Here is a 17,513-nt window from a genome sequence, read left to right on the forward strand (position 1 = left end):
TTGCCTGTAGTTCAGATATTGCCAATCACCTTCAATCTGTGCTTTCTGCTTCCTGATTTCCCGTCTGTTCCTGGAAATAGTCTCTCCTCATGTCTCCAAACTGAGGAAAAGATTTTGAATACAATCAATTTCTCCAGGACAGCTGCTGCAGAGGAGCTGGAAACTCCTGAATGTGGACAAGCGATGAACAAAAATCCCTCTGAATCCCCCAGGAGAGCGGAGGAAAGAAACAGTCAGGAAGCAAAGGAAAACAAGTGACACTTCATTGCAGCAGTAAACACTCTTTGTCAGAATGTGGAGGTCTTTATCACTGCAGTTTATATAAACTGGAGGTGAAAAGTGGATGATCTTTAATACCACTTGTGTTAAATGGCAATTTTCCCAGCTTTGTAAATCCTTGTAACATTAAACTTGTAAATGTTAAGAAAGTTTATTCGATTGATTACAGGCTAATACATAAATACAGCAGCATCAAATACAGTGCAAGGCATCATTGACAAATATAACTGTAAATTTGGGTGAGAATTGTGTGAAAGGTCACCAGTTGTAAAAGTTCTCTTGGCTGCACCATTAACCTGTCTCCAGTTTCAGTCTTTGTCACACAGTGGAATTGAAAATCTGAATAAAAACTGCTTGTTTATAATGCAGTAAAGCCGGCCTCTCCAGCAAAAACTCTTTGTCAGAATTTCAAGGTAACTGCAGTGAGACATTTTCAGTCATTTTCTGAACTTCCTGTTAACTGGAGGTGAATAGAGAAAGACATTTAATACAATTAGTGTTAAATGGCCATTATCCAAAGCGGCCCCTCCAGGTTTTAAATTACAGCAACGTTTCTGTTCTGTTAATGAGGTTTTTCGGGGAGGGAGAGAGAGAGACAGATAGGTTTCTGTCTGGGATGGTCCATTTGGGATATGGATGGAATATCCCTCCCACCACCATTCTCTGTTTACACAGAAACTCACCTTGGACTGTCCCATACCTGGGAGGCAATGTCCAGATGGAGGAAGCTGAGATCTGGCTGGATGAGCTATATTTTGGGTGGACAGGCTGTTTTGAGTGACAGGTTCTGGGATATATTAGGACAACATCAGCCTCCGTTCTTTCTTTCCATGTGGCTGGTGTCTGAAGGTGAGTTTCTGTGTCTCAGTCTCTGTGTCTCTGTGCCCAGGTGAATTGCAAGCTGATTACAGAGTGTGTGTGTGAGAGAGTCCAGTCTGAATCCCCCTCTCTCTGTCCCAGTCCTGACCCATTTCTCCAATTCCCATCCCAATCTCCCTCTCCAGGAGCTTTTCCCCATGGATGAGCTGATGGAGGGAAGGTGTTAGAGCCCAACAATGGAATGCAGACCGTGTGGGATGGTGAATATCACATATTTATTGTCTCTTTCTATCTTTCACCCTCCTTCTGACTCTATCTATCTCCCTCAATCTATCCATCTGAATCTCTCTCTCTCAATCTCTCGCTCTCTGAATCTCTCCCTCCCTCAGTCTCTCCCTCTCTCTCTGTTTCTCTCTCTCTCTGTTTCACTCTCTGTGTTTTTCTCTCTCTCTCTCTCTGTTTCTCTCTCTCCCTGTTTCTCTCTGTGTGTGTTTTTCTCTCTGCGTGTTTCTCTCTCTCTCTCTGTTTCTCTCCCTCTTTCCTCACTATTCTTCTCTCTCTCTCTGTTTCTCTCTCACTCTCTCTCCCCCCCTCCCCACTTTGTGTTTCTCTCTCTGTGTTTCTCTCTGAGTGTTTGTGTGTCTTTCTGTCTCAATGGCTTTCTCTGTCCTTTTGTCGCTCAATCTCTCTGTGATTCTCTGTGTGCCTTTCTCTCATTGGCTTTCTGTCTGTCTCTCTGGTGCTTGCAATTTCTTTATGTCTATGTTCTTTCCCTCCACTTTTTTCCCTCCTCTTTTTGTCTGTCTCTTTCTGTCCTTTCTCTATTTCTGACTTTTTCCTCTATTTCTCTGTCTCTTTCTGTCTTCTCTATTTCTGTCTGCGGCATTGTCTCTATTTCTGGAGTGTTGCCCCCCGCCCCCGCAAATATTACCCCGGCAAAATATTTTCCACAAAATTCCCCCTCAAGTTATCCCCCGGTACAAATATTCCCCCCGGCTAATTTACCCCCTCTTCGCAAATTAACTGCCCTGCAAATATCCCCCCTAGCAAATACCCCCCTGCAAATATCCCACCCAGCAAAATTTTTTCCGCAAAATTCCCTCCCCCACAAGATATTTCCTGCAAAATTCCCCCCTCAAATTATTTCCAAGGCTGGCGGAAGTGTGTAGGGGAGACGAGAGAGAACCGAGACCTGGTCAGCTTTTTCCAAACAGAAAACCATCAATGCATTGGCAGTGATATTAATAAAACCTGTAGGAGGAGGCCATTCAGCCCCTCGAGCGTGTCCCACCCATTCACTCAGGTCATGGCTGATTTGCTCATTATCCACATCGAGTTGTCTCGGCTATGTAAACATTAATACCCTTTCCTAGCAAATCTCTACTGATAATCAGGAATTGATGTCACTGCCTATTAACACTGGGGAATTCCTTCTCTCAACCACTCTGCCGCTCTACCTCTCATACCTGCTTAAAGACGTTCCTTAAAACTAACCTCTTTGACCAAGCTTTTGGTCATCAGCAATAATCTCTCCTTATGTGGGTTTGGTGTCAGATTTTGTTTTATAATGCACCCTGCGTAGCATCTTTGGGACATCTTATTCCTCACATTCTCCCTCACCCCATTTTTCTCTCTCTCTCTTTCTCCCCCTCACCCCGTCTCTCTGTCTCTCTCCTCCTCACCTCTAAGACAAGTATGTCCTTCCTGAACACCAACATTTAACAGTTTCTCACCATTTGAAAAATATTCTGTGTTTCTATTCTTCCATCCAAAGTGAAGAATCACACATTTCTCCACATGATATTCCAGCTGCCACTTTCTTGCCACTCATTTAACCTGTCAATCTTCCTTTGCAGTCTCTTTGTGCCCTCCTCACAGCTTACTGTCCCACTTAACTTTGTATCATCAGCCCATATAAACCCAACATAGGCAGTGTTTGAGAGAGACACTTTTGTCCTGACAAGTATTAAGATACAACTGGTTGATATTTTGTGCAGGATATTTCTGTATATTCATCGAAGTTGTTAAGATGAAAGATCTTTAATAAGAGATTAGAGGAACATAGGAAGATAGGAACAGGAGTAGGCCATTCAGCCCCTCTCGCCCATCCCACCATTCAATGAGATCATGGCTGATCCGCGGCCTAACTCCATATATCTGTCTTTGGCCCATATCCCTTAATATCTTTGCTTCACAAAATTCTATCTCAGATTTAAAGCTAACAACTGTTTAAGCTTCAACTGCTGTTTGTGGGAGAGAGTTCCAAACATCTACCACCCTTTGTGTGAAGATGTGCTTCCTAACATCTCTCCTGAATGATCTGGTCCTAATGTTTCGACTATGTCACCTAGTTTTAGAATCTCCAGCCAGTGGAATTAGTTTATCTTTATCTAGCCTAGCTTTTCCTGTTAGTAACTAGAAGACTTTGATCAGATCACCCCTTAACCTTCTAAATTCTAGCGAGAACAGGCCTAATTTGTATAATCTCTCCGCATGTCTTAACCCCTGTAGTCCAGATATCATTGTTGTAAACCTACGTTGCACCCCCTCCAAGGCCAATATATCCTTCCTAAGGTGTGGTGCCCGGAACTGCTCACAGTATTCCAAGTGGGGTCGAACCAGCGTTTTGTACAGCTGCAGCATAACCTCTGTGTCTTTACACTCCAATCCACTAGATATAAAGGCTAGCATTCCATTAGACTTTTTGATTATTTTCTGCACTTGCTCGTGGCATTTTAAATATCTATGCACCTGAACACCCAAGTCTCTTTGGACATGCAATGTAGTTAACCTCTTCCCATTTAGAAAGTACCCTGCTCTATCCTTTTTTGGTCCAAAATGGATAATCGCACACTTTCCCACATTGAAATCCATCTGCCCATTCACATAGTCTGTCAATATCTCCTTGTAACTTTATGCTATCATCTAGACTGTCTACAATGCCGCCTAACTTTGAATCATCAGCAAATTTGGATATAAGACATACTATGACATCATCCAAGTCGTTAATGAATAATGCGAATAATTGAGGCCCCAACACAGATCCCTGTGGGACACCACTAGTCACATCCTGCCAATCAGAGTACTTACCCATTATTCCCACTCTCTGTCGCCTACCACTCAACCAACTTCTTAACCATGTCAATAATTTGTCCTCAGCTCCATCGGCTTCTACCTTAGTTAACTGTCTCTTATGTGGGACTTTATCAAATGCCTTCTGGAAGTCCATATAAATAACATCCATATACACTCCCCTGTCCACTACCTTAGTCAACTCTTCAAAAAATTCAATGAGATTTGTCAGGCATGACCTTCCCGTCATGAATCCATGTTGGCTGTCCCTGATTAACTGAAATTTTTCGAGGTGTTCAGTCACCCTATCCTTGATTATAGACTCCAGCAACTTGCCCACCACAGATGTCAGGCTAACTGGTCTGTAATTTCCTTGCTTCCCCCTTTCACCCTTCTTAAACAGTGGAGTGACATGTGCAACTTTCCAATCCAGAGAGACCACTCCTGAATCTCAGGAACTCTGATAGACTATAGTTAGGTCATCTGCAATGTTCTCCCCTACTTCCTTTCACACCCTCGGATGGAAATCGCCAGGTCCTGGGGATTTCTCACTCTTTAGTTCCATTAATTTCCTTGTTATTGATGTTTTACTTACGTTATTTGTATTTAAACCCTGTCCCCTATCGGCTATTAATTTTTTCGGGACTTCCAGTAAGTTATCCTCCTTTTCAACTGTAAATACTGAGGCAAAGTAATTGTTCAACATGTCTGCCACTTCCCCATTATCAATGACAATATCTCAATTTTCAGCTTTTAGTGGGCCTACATTGCTCTTGATCACCCGCTTTCCCTTTATGTAAATGTAAAAAAATTTCTTATTGATTTTGATGTCCCTTGCAAGTTTCATTTCATCATCTCTTTTCGCAGCTGCTTTAAGCTGCTTTGTGTCCCTTTGCTGGTCTTTGCATGTATCCCATTCGACGGGATCTGTGCTGCGCTTTGCATTTTTGTAAGCCCTTGCTTTTAGTTTTATGCTGTTCCCTAATCTCTTTCGTTGTCCATGGCTGTTTTTTCTGTGAAGTGGAGCTTTTTCCTCTCGGGTATATACTCGCTCTGTATTTCATTAAATGTTTCTTTCAATATTCTCCACTGTTCTGCAGTTGTTTGACCCATTCACAGATCTTCCTACTTTACCAGGGACAGTGTCTGTCTCATCCCAGTAAAGTGCACCTTACCCAAGTCTAAAATTCCGAAGAAGGGTCACTGACCCGAAACGTTAACTCTGCTTCTCTTTCCACAGATGCTGCCAGACCTGCTGAGTGAATCCAGCATTTCTTGTTTTTGTTTCAGATTTCCAGCATCCGCAGTATTTTGCTTTTATCTAAAATTCTAGTCCCTGATTCATGCTTTTCACTTTCTCACGCTACCTTGAATTCGATCATGTTGTGATGATTATTTCATAAATCTTCACGCACAGTTAGGCTACTAATTAAATTTGGCTCGTTACTTATAACGAAATCAAATATTGCCTGTCCCCTTGTTACATCTGGGACATATTGCTGTAGAAAACTATCCTGGACACATTCCAGAAATTCACTATCTTTCTGTCAGGTGCTAGTCTGCCTCTCCCAATCTATGTGAAAGTTAAAATCCCTTATTAATACTACTCTGCCTTTATTACACACTTGCCTAATTTGTGCATTTATACAATCTAACTCCTCAGAACTGCTACCAGGGGGTCTATACACAACACCTATTACAGTTTTAGATCCTTTTCTGTTCCTCAGTTCCACCCATAAGGTCTCCGCTGGGTGAGAGAGTGTCCTTCGGTGTCCTCTCCCACCCTCACATCCAGCATTGGAAACACAAACACAGAGAGACACAAACCCACACACATACACAACAACAGTCAAATAAACACAGGCAGACTGACATGTCCAGATAAACACACACACACACACATAGAAATCTACACCCGGGCACATCCATTTCCACTGATCAAGAGAGAGAGAGAAACCCACACAGAGACACATATATTCACATTGACCAACTTAGACAGATAAACACAAACACTTCCCTCTGTGTAAATCATGTTTTTACAAACATCAAAATCTCTCTGTTCTCCTTTTATATTTTACTTTTGGGGTTTAAATTTATTGTCAATCTGATTTCACAGGGAACAGGAGAAGTTTTGCTTTCCTTTCCTGTCTTTGGGGTCAGGGGGTCATGGGTCAATCCCAGCGTCTGTGTAGTCTTTGACCCCTGACCCAGCACTGTGATCCCGAAGGGGGAGGGGGAGCAGGGAGAGGGTTCAGCCCAACCGCTTAAAGGGGCCCGCACCTCCAGAACTGCTCCTTCGGTTTAAACCTTCGAGTGAATCAGTAGGAGTTTGAACAAGGATGAGCACAAATTGACATTGAATCTTCCGATATTTATATATTCAGCGATGTTAATAAACAGCAAATTGTCTGTCAAGCCCAAATTCACACAAGTAAAATTGTGAATTCGGATTAAAAATTTTAAAGGAGAACCTATTGTTAATTAATTCCATTTAATTTGATAAAAATGATCATCACGAACATGTTTAGTTCAGGATATAATATTAATAAAGCCCTTAGGAAGAGAGGAGGAGGCCGTTTGTCCCCTCGAGCCCATCCTATCTATTTGAGACATTTTATTCCTCACCCTCTCCCTTACTGTGTGTCGCTCTCTCTCTCTGTCCCTCAACCAGTCTCTTTCTCTCCTCCTTACCCATCTCGCTCCCTCCCTCACCCTGTCTCTGTCTATATCTCTCTCACCCCGTCTCTCTCTCTTTCCCCCTCATCCCATCTCTCTCTCTCTCTCGCTCTCACCCCATCTCGTTCTCTGTCCCTTTCTCTCTTTCTCTCAGAAGAGGACCATCGAATCATAGAGTACTATCACACAGTAGGATGCAATCGGAACAGTAAACTTAAAGGAGAAACTGTTGTTAATAAATTTCATTTTATTTATTCAAAATTATCATCACGGCCTTATTTATTTCAGGATGTAATATTAGTACAGCCCTTAGGAAGATAGGAGGAGGCTTTTCGGCCCCTCAAACTTGTTCCATCACTTTGGGACATTTTATTCTTCACTCTCTCCCTCACCCGGTCTGTCTCTCTGTCCCTCAGCCAGTCTCTCTCTCTCTCTCTCCCTCATTCCGTCTCTCTCTCTCCCTCTGCCAATTTCTCTCTCCCAGTCTCTCTCTCCCTCCCTCCCACTCTCTCACTTTCCCTCCCTCTCTCCCTCCCACTCGCTCTCTCTTTCTCCCCCTCCCGCACCCTCTCTATCTCTCTCGCTCTCTCTGTCCCTCTTTGCCTCCATCTCTGTCTTTATTTCAGTTCTTTCAGATATATGGATAGATTGTTCTTCATAGGTCCTTCCTATCCACTCTATCGAGGCTCCTCATAATTTTATGCACCTCCATTAAATCTGCCCTCAGCCTCCTCTGTTCCAACAAAAATAACTTTAGCCTGGCCAATCTTTCCTCGTCGCTAAAATTCTCCATTCCTGACAACATCCTCTGTAAATCTCCTCTGTATCCTCTCTCCTGCAATCACATCCTTCCTGTAATGTGCTAACCAGAACTGTATGCAATATTCTAGTTGTGGTCTAACTAGTGCTTTATGCAGTTCCAGCATTACCTCCCTGCTCTTATATTCTATACATCGGCCAGTAAAGGAAAATACAATCGAAAATCCTGTGAGGAAAACAATCCTTATTGTTAAAAAAAATCTTCCTGCTAAAGTGGACAAGCTCACATTTTCCCAAATTATACTCAATCTGCCAATTTTTTGCTCACTCACATAACCTATCGAAATCTCTTTGTAGACTCTTTAAGTCCTCTTGACAGCTTACTATCCAACCTATCATTGGACAGACACATGGCAGGTTAACTTCAATGCTGAGAAATGTGAAATGATGCATTTTGGAAGGAAGGCTAAGTGATATAAACTAAATAGTACAATGTTAGAATGGGTGCCAGGACAAAGAGACCTGGGATTTCATCTATGTTTCAATTTGGGGCTTGGAATCTGTGAGTTGTAACTAGCTCCTCATCCTGAAACGTGTTGCGAAATGTGTCAAAAGCTGTTTCCATTCAGACATTCCTGCATTGTGGAAGTGTGAGATATCTTCACAGAGACAGGAAATAGGGGTGTTTGAATTGACTTTCCGGTTTTGGTTGATGAAATAAGGTGAGAAGTTGATCTGTATCCCTTGCAAATGCACAGAATTGAAGGTATTTACAATTCACCACATGAAGGGAACAATATACAAAACCTGAGACAGTCAGGCAATAGCAGTAGGAAAGTTAATCTCTTTTTAATGGTTTTAATTTGAAGGCCTGAGTTGATGATTGAAAAAAGCAGGAGTTCAAATCCCACACTAACTGCTGGGAATTTGAATTCTGATTTTTTCTTTGAAAAAACATAAATCTGGAATTAAAAACCTCTAGGATGGAATGATTCCCTCCTGTCTGCTGGTACAAAGCCCGTGTGTGTCTCAGTTTTACTGTATTTATTAATGATTGAAGATGATGGGGTAGAATGCCACATACCCAAGTTTGCCATTGACACAGAAATAGGCAGCATTGTAAGCAGTGTAGCTGGAGGCATAAGTGAGCCTGCAAAACTGTGGTGGATGGATTTCAATGTCAGAAAAAAAGAACAGAACAGAATACTTTATAAATGAGGAAAAACTAGAAACATTGGAGGTGCAAAGAGACTTGCGGGTTCCATGTCCATTTGAGTGCAGTGGAGATTTACCAGAATGATAACTGGACTCCAAGGGTTAAATTACGAGGCGATCTTCTACAAGCTCATGCTGTATTCCCTCGAATTTAGGTGGATCGCGGCTGATTTGTTCAAAGCTGTTGAGATATTAAAGGGAATTGATGGGGTAGCTTGGGTAAAACTATTTCGGTAGGTTGGGGACTCTGGGACAAGTGAGCATAGTCTAAAAATGAGAGGCAGACATTACAGGAGTGAAGTTAGGAAACACTTCTCCACACAAAAGGTGGTATTAGTTTGGAAATGTCTTGTGCAAATACTCATTGATGCAAAATCGATTGTTTATTTTTAAATCAAAGATTGACTTCATCGAATTTCTTTTGGTAATTGAAAAATACTTCTGTCGCTCTATGTCCCTCAATCACTCTGTCTGTGTGCGTGTGTTTATGTGTGTGTGTGTTTCTGTGTGTGTTTCCGTGTGTGTGTGTTTCTGTGTGTGTGTGTTTCTCTGTGTGTGTCTGTTTCTGTATGCGTTTCTGCGTGTGCGTGTCTGTGTTTGTATCTGTGTGTGTTTCTTTGTTTGTGTGTGTGTCTCTGTGTGTGTCTATGTGTGTGTGTCTCTGTGTATGCATGTCTGTGTGTGTGTGTGTGTCTGTGTGTGTGTGTGTTTCTGTGTTTCTGTCTGCACCTGTTGCTCTCTGCTGTCTCAGAACCTCAGCAAAACTATACATACATCTGTTTGCCATTTTAAGTCTGCTTCATTATTTTTGACGTCACATCTGCAGAGGGTGCACTTCCTTATGCAGGCTGGTAAGAAACCTGAATCCACAGCAGGCTCCAATGTTCCCGTGAAAATGTGGTTGTTTTTCGAGGCCAGTGTTTTCTTTTCATGAGCCGTCCCTTGAAATATTTGAAAAATCTTTGCAGTCATGTGTAATTTATCACAGAACTGGACCTGTGTGGTACCTTCCAGGCTTCTGCACGCAGCTTTGCAGGAACGCTGACTGACACTCTCCATCCCAATCTCTTCCTCTTTCTCTCTTGTAAAATCTCCCCTGTGCTATCCTTCCCTCTCTGTGTTATTCTCTCTCTATATCTATCCCTGTCTTTCTCACTGTTACTCTCTCCATCTGGATGGAGGAGAAAGCGAGGCATATATAGAGGCAGTTTTAGTCTGTATCTAACCCCACACTGTACTTGCCCTGGGAGTGTTTTATAGAACAGAGAAGACAGAGATTTACTCTGTAGCTGTCTCCAGGCTGTAATCGACTTGGCAGCATATGATGGGACAGTGTACATGGAGATTTATTCTGTATAACTGGAATTTAGAAGTATGTTTGCCATGTGGGGTAGGTACACCCACAGTGCTGTTAGCAAGGGAGCTCCGGGATTTTGACCCAGTGACAGTGAAGGAATTGCAATATAGTTTAAAGTAAGGATTGTGAGTGACTTTAGTTGTTGTGTGCGGCCATGTCTTTCAGTGGAAAATCCATTTATAATTTTTTTATATTTTTATCGAGGTTAGGTGTAAAATTTCTCCTCCAATCTGCTTGTCTTTCCCTATCTCTCCCTCCCTCTTTCTGCCTATCTCTCCCTCCCTCTCTCTCTTTGTCTCTCTGAAGACCAAGATTGCATATGTTTTATGTCCTACCACCTTCTAAGATCACTGCTCATGAACTTCCAGGTCCCTCTGTACCTGCACACTCTTGATCAATATGTCATAGTGTAATATTTATGCCATAATGTCATCAAAGTCGACGTGGTTTCACAAAAGGGAAATCTCCTTTTCATCTTCTCTGTTCGAAGGAGAACAACCCCAGCTTCTCCAGTTTATCAGTGTAACTGTAATGATCTCATCCCTGGAAACGTTCTAGTAAATCTCTTCTATACATTCACCAAAGCCTCCATGTCCTTTCTAATGCGTGGTCCCAGAATTGGATACAATACTCCAGCTGGAGACAAACTATTATTTTATAAAGGTTTGGCACTCACTGCAGCTACTGTCCCCTCTCACTATCCCCATCTGCTGATGTCCCTGTCTCACTGCAGTTACTGCCCCCTCTCAGCATCGCCATTGGCTGGTGTCCCTGTCTCACTGCAGTTGCTGCCCCCGCTCGCCATCTCCATCTGCTGGTGTCCCTGTCTCACTGCAGTCCGTTTTCACCACCCTCACCAGGAACAGCTGAAGACTCTTGTCAATGAGATAGTGAAGGTCTCGCCGGAGTTTTGCTGCCTGCAGTCCTAGTTCTTGTCCTAGCATGGTTTTGTGAAGGGGAGATCGTGACTTAATAATTTGATTGAGTTTTTGAGGAAGTGACGAAGATGATTGATGAGGGAAGGGCGGTGGGTGTTGTCTGTATGGACTTTAGTAAAGTCTTTGACAAGGTCCCGCATGGCAGACTGGTGCAAAAGGTGAAGTCGCACGGGATCAGAGGTGAGCTGGCAAGATGGATACAGAACTGGCTCAGTCACAGAGGACAGAGGGTAACAGTGGATGGTGTTTTTCTGAATGGAGGGATGTGACTAGTGGTGTTCTGCAGGGATCAGTGCTGGGACCTTTGCTGTTTGTAGTATATATAAATGATTTGGAGGAAAATTTAGCTGGTCTGATTAGTAAGTTTGTGGACGACACAAAGGTTGGCGGAGTTGCGGATAATGATGAGGATTGTCAGAGGATACAGCAGGATATAGATCGGTTGGAGACTTGGGCGGAGAAATGGCAGATGGAGTTTAATCCGGACAAATGTGAGTTAATGCATTTTGGAACGTCTAATGCAGGTGGGAGGTATACAGTAAATGGCGGAACCCTTAGGAGTATTGACAGGCAGAGAGATCTGGGCGTACAGGTCCACAGGTCACTGAAAGTGGCAACGCAGGTGGATAAGGTAGTCAAGAAGGCATCCAGCATGCTTGCTTTCATCGGTCGGGGCATAGAGTATAAGAATTGGCAAGTCATGTTGCAGCTGTACAGAACTTTAGTTAGGCCACACTTAGAATATTGCGTGCAATTCTGGTCGCCACACTACCAGAAGGACGTGGAGGCTTTGGGGAGGGTACAGAGGAGGTTTACCAGGATGTTGTCTGGTCTGGAGGGCATTAGCTATGAGGAGAGGTTGGAAACACTCGGATTGTTTTCACTGGAACGACGGAGGTGGAGGGGCGACATGGTAGAGGTTTACAAAGTTATGAGCGGCATGGACAGAGTGGATAGTCAGAAGCTTTTTCCCAGGGTGGAAGAGTCAGTTACTAAGGGACATAGGTTTAAGGTGCGAGGGGCAAAGTTTAGAGGGGATGTGCGAGGCAAGTTTTTTACACAGAGGGTGGTGAGTGCCTGGAACTTGCTGCCAGGTTGAGGAGGTGGAAGGAGAGACGATAGCGACGTTTAAGAGACATCTTGACAAATATATGAATAGGAAGGGAATAGAGGGATATGGGCCCCGGAAGTGCAGAAGGTGTTAGTTTAGGCAGGCATCAAGATCAGCGCAGGCTTGGAGGGCCGAATGGCCTGTTCTTGTGCTGTACAGCTCTTTGTTCTTTGTTCTCTGTGTTTTACAATGTGACCCGGCGGCTCAAGGTCCAGGTGGATGTTGGCCACAATCTGCTCTTCACCACACAAACCACAATCGAGTGAAGGACATCATTAAAACAACATGAGATCCAGAGATGGGACCGATGGTGTTTGAAGGAACAACATCATTGCTGGAAGCCTGCAACTTCTATTTTTCATTAGTTAATCAAAATTGTCCAGTATTTGCAGATTTCCAATTCAATATCAGAAAGTAGAAATATATTCGATCAAAACACGGACTGAAAATGATATTGTAAGCTTTCAGATGAAATTCAAAGAAGAGGATATTGTTGTTGTTGGTGTTCCTGGGAAGTGCCTATAAACCATTAAAGTTGTGTAAACCTGTGTATGAGCTAGTCTCTGGTTTTAGGCTGTGTCTGACAATGTTACATACCCATCTAATTGTCACTGTTATGCAGACACCGGATCAGTGATGTTATTTACTTCGGTCAAATGTCATGAATTATTTGTGTGATTTTATTATTTTTTCTTCAGCTATTAATAAACTACTGTTTGTCACTGACCGGCTCACTGAATTAGCAAGACAGTGCATTCAATGGAACATCGTTTCATGTTCAATAGGACCTCAGTGAAGGCAACCTTCTGAGTGAAGATATTAGTGGGAGTCTTAGTGAGTGGAAAATCAAACTGAGTGTGAGTCACTAACCGGAGTGGAACACCCATCTTAGTGATCATGTATTACTGGGAGTATCTGTCACTGTGGAATTGTACTGAGTGTGGGTCACTAACCGGAGTGGAACACCCATCTTAGTGATCATGTATTACTGGGAGTATCTGTCACTGTGGAATCGTACTGATTGTGGGTTACTAACCGGAGTGGATCACCTGATCTCAGTGGCCATGAATTACTGGGAGTAACTGTCACTGCAGAACTGTACAGAGTGTGAGTCACTAACTGGTGTTGAAAACATGACCCCAGTGATCATATACAATTGGGTGTATATGTCACTGTAGAATTATAATGAGTACTATTGTCCAATCCGTTCCTATTTAGAATTTTTTTTTCAGTTAACTGAACTCTCCGTTCCATGGAACTGTCTCTGTGTTTTATGAATGTCATTGATTGCCAACAGAAAGATTTTTGCTGATGTTTGATAAGAAGGGTATAAACTGAAATGACCTGGTTGTGTTCTGTTTCCAATTGAAAACCTCCAACAGAAACGGATGTAAACTATTTACTGAAAATTAAACGGCAGGGCAGCACTGTTACATTTTTCGTATCCTCTGGATAATGATTTGGCTTACTCTGAGTATAGTTTCTGTAAACATTACTTTTTAGTGTGTATTAATCCCCTTCCTCCAACACGGTCCTGAGAATTTGTGAGTCATGAGTACTCAATTTTAATTTTCTATTACATAGACTGAATATTGAGCTCTGTTTCCTGAAATGTCCACTTCCGTAACTGATTAATGTTTGATGGATCAATTCTTATCGATGATGCAGTGTCTTTAAAACATGTAACCTACACCAATCCCTCCTCTGAGCTCAGTGAGGTGTATCCCTGTGAGGAGAGACTGAGAAACAACCATATCAGGCTTTCATAATGGAGATCTGACTAGGGACAAATAATAATAACATTAGTAAACTGTTAATGATGAATTAAATAATGCACTGCTCTCAGTTCAGGTCTCATTCTGGTTGAAATAATTGGATCTACTCAGGAGCAACAATATAGTTTTCTTTTGTTTGCAATATGGAGACCCGAACTGCACACGGTACACTATGCATTGTAGAACCAAGATTCTGTATTAGTTTAATATCAGCTCTTTGCTTTTTGAATTCCATTCCACTAAAAATTAAATCCATTACTTTGTTGCATTTTTTTCTAGGCCTGTTAACCTGTGTTGTTTCTGTAAATGATTTCTGAATCTATCCCCCTGAACCCCTTATCTCCTCAAACGAAGCGTGTTTGGGAAGATTGTTCTTCCAACCAAAATTCAACATCCCACACTTAGCTATTGTTATGACTGGCCCCTCCAGTCAATGCCCCAATCAAAATATAGATTCTGATTGTGGTCGGAGAAACGCACTTTTAGTTCGATCCCACCGCTCCACAGGTCGCCTAACATATCATTGTAAACTTTCTAAATTAAAGACCCAGCCAAATTGTACTATCTATGAATCCCCGAATGAGGCTAACAAAACCCAGGTGTCTTTAAATCAACAAATTAACTCTTTAATTAGAAAAACTAAATTCTTAAACACTGTGAAGATATAAACAACATTTAAAATGATAAAAGAGTCTTTGCAAATTTACGCTCCTGCCCGATGTGAAACAGTCCAACATTGCTTGATGTCCCCATAGCTGGCTGATGGGAAAAAAGATCCTTCAACAGGAGTGCAGGTAGTCTAATCCAGAAATCGAAAGTGTTAATTTCCTTCTCCAGTGCTGAATTTCTACAATTAACAACTTGCAAACACTTTTTAAGAAACAATTTGGCTTTAGAATTTCTCAGTGAAATGACCTAACCCTAAGACACAGCCCCAAACATTGGGAAAATTGTCATTCAGCCAGATGGAATCGGAAATATTCACCTGTCCTGGGCTAGGTCAGTTCCCTTGATGATCACCTTCAACCTTCACAGTCCCTAATCCCGGACAACCTCTCACATCATCAACACAGATCATCGCTCAGTTACATTGACTTTTGCATTCCAGTCATCAACAGTGCAAGGGTGATGCAATGCAAATTCCATAAAGCACATTGGCAAAAATACAGCGACTCCTTGGACGACATAATTGTAAGTATATCTATCAATAATATACCGATGGAAGCATTATATAAGCACTTCAGTGTTGCCATTCACAAAGCTGCTAACACAGCCATGCCTCGTAGCTACCAATCTACCTACGTTCCATGCCTTGATGCACAGAGTGCAGCACTACTAAAGGAATATGAAGCATCTGATGATGCTGATATAATGGAGTCTCTCAATGCTGCACGTCACGCCAGATGGGAGGAAATTACAGCAGGGCTAAGTTTCACTCCTTGCAGTGCTGGAGCCTGTTTCATCGCCTTGGAGCAGCCCAAAAATGACCTGTATGAAATCGCCCATCTGTCATCACGAACCAAGTTGTTGGTCATATTTTCCATGTAGCAATTTCACTATTTATAAAGAAATAAAAACACCATCAGCTACAATGAGCTGAAACAAAGCAACACAAGCAACATGCAGAACATGCAGTCCTCACCCTTTCAAGAATACAGAACTAGAAGAAGCATGAAAGTGCCTGAAATGTCACAAAGCAGCGGGATATGACAACATTGCACCAGAATACCTGAAACAACTTGGCCATATGCTCGTGTCCAGCTGAATCAGTTCCATACAAAAACCATCAGCTCCAATTCACTCCCGAAGGTGTGGCATTTGTCAAAATCATTGCCATTCCAAAAAACGAAAGAAATCTCACACTGGCGGCCAGCTATAGACCAATTTCACGACGTTCTGTGTGCTTTAACATTTTTGAGCGTCTTGTCCTGTAACACATATCTTCAGAAGTAGAGACCATTCTTAATGTCAACAAAGTTGGTTTTCATAAGGGGCGCAGCACATGTGATCAAGTTCTAGCACTCACCACCTATATGAAAAGTGGCTTTCAAAAGAACCTGAAGACTGAAGGCAATCATACTGAACCTCACAGCTGCCTGTGATAGAGTGTGGCACACTGACCTGCTCATAGTCCTTCCAACCTGGATGGGGACAGTAGATGTAGTTCCTGACAGACGATTTAGACTCCACATTGGACAAGGGACAGGTGACTGGAGAAGACTGGCAAACAGAATGCCTCAAGACTCAGTACGAGCCCCAACGCTGTTCAACATACCTACAAATGGCCAGCCAACTATCCATGTCTTGCAAGTTCTTCTATGCTGCTGACATCTGTACTGCTGCCCAAGCTAAATACTTCTGCATCCTGGACCAGATCCTTAACGAAGACATCACAAAGTTGATATGATGTTGCAGAACATGGCGCCTCACAGTGAATCCCCCTAAAGCCATATTTAGTGCATTCCACCGCCACAAAGACAGTGCAGTAAAATAATTGCGTCTATACATGGATAGTCAGAGACTAAAGCATGATTACAAACCAATACACTTGGACGTGACTCTGGATAGGACTGTACTCTTCCGGGAGCATCTGAAAAAAAAAATAGCAGCATAGGTCAGGACCAAAAACAAACTATTAAACTAACGTGCTGGATCTAGGTGGGACTTCGCAACTCAGCAGCAGAGGACTGTGGACCTCTCTGGCATAGGTAATCATACACAAATTCAAATGATCATTAAACCGGAATACAGCAATGTGTATTATAAATGAACCCTCCATTAAACACACCTCCCATGGCTTCCTGTTCTCACAAACATCACTCACCCACACATTCACTGACTAAAGAAAACCCACAAGCTGGTTGAAATCATCCGTGCTGCACCTCACTTACCACTCGACAATTTCAGTCCACTGACTGCCCACCTTCCATCGTGACGCCCCATCAGGAGCAACCTGCCTGAACAAGATCTTCCAGCAGATATCCTTTGGATCATGGAAGCGGAAACACAGAAGGTCACAAACAAGTTCCTTGTGACATACCCTATCTGTCAAATGGCAGGCTTTCAACTACCACAGCGAGAGTGGTCCTTGCAAACCAGGTTCAGCACAAGCCAGGGCCCATGCACTCCTGCTGAGGCCTCAGAACCAAAACTTTTTGCGTTTGTGTAAAAATACCAGCAATGCTGCACATTCCCGACACCCACACCATCTATAGACTAAATGGCGGACGAATGACCTTAAAATCAGAACATGAAGAGGGTATTGCTTGACTCTGGGTATTTTCATTCGATAAATACAAACAAAAATGCTCTTGTTGATTGTAAACCTTGAAGCCAAATTGGTAAAGGGAATGAATATTGAAGGTGGTGGATGGGTTGCAAATCAAGTGGGCTGTTTATCCTCGATGGTTTCGAGCTTGTTGAGTGTTGCGGGTGATGTACTCATCAAGGCAAGTTGCGAGTATTCAATCACACTCCTGACTTGCGCCTGGCAGATTGTGAACGGGCTTTGG

The sequence above is a fragment of the Heterodontus francisci genome, chromosome 28 (assembly GCF_036365525.1).
Source record: "Heterodontus francisci isolate sHetFra1 chromosome 28, sHetFra1.hap1, whole genome shotgun sequence".
NCBI lineage: Eukaryota > Metazoa > Chordata > Chondrichthyes > Heterodontiformes > Heterodontidae > Heterodontus > Heterodontus francisci.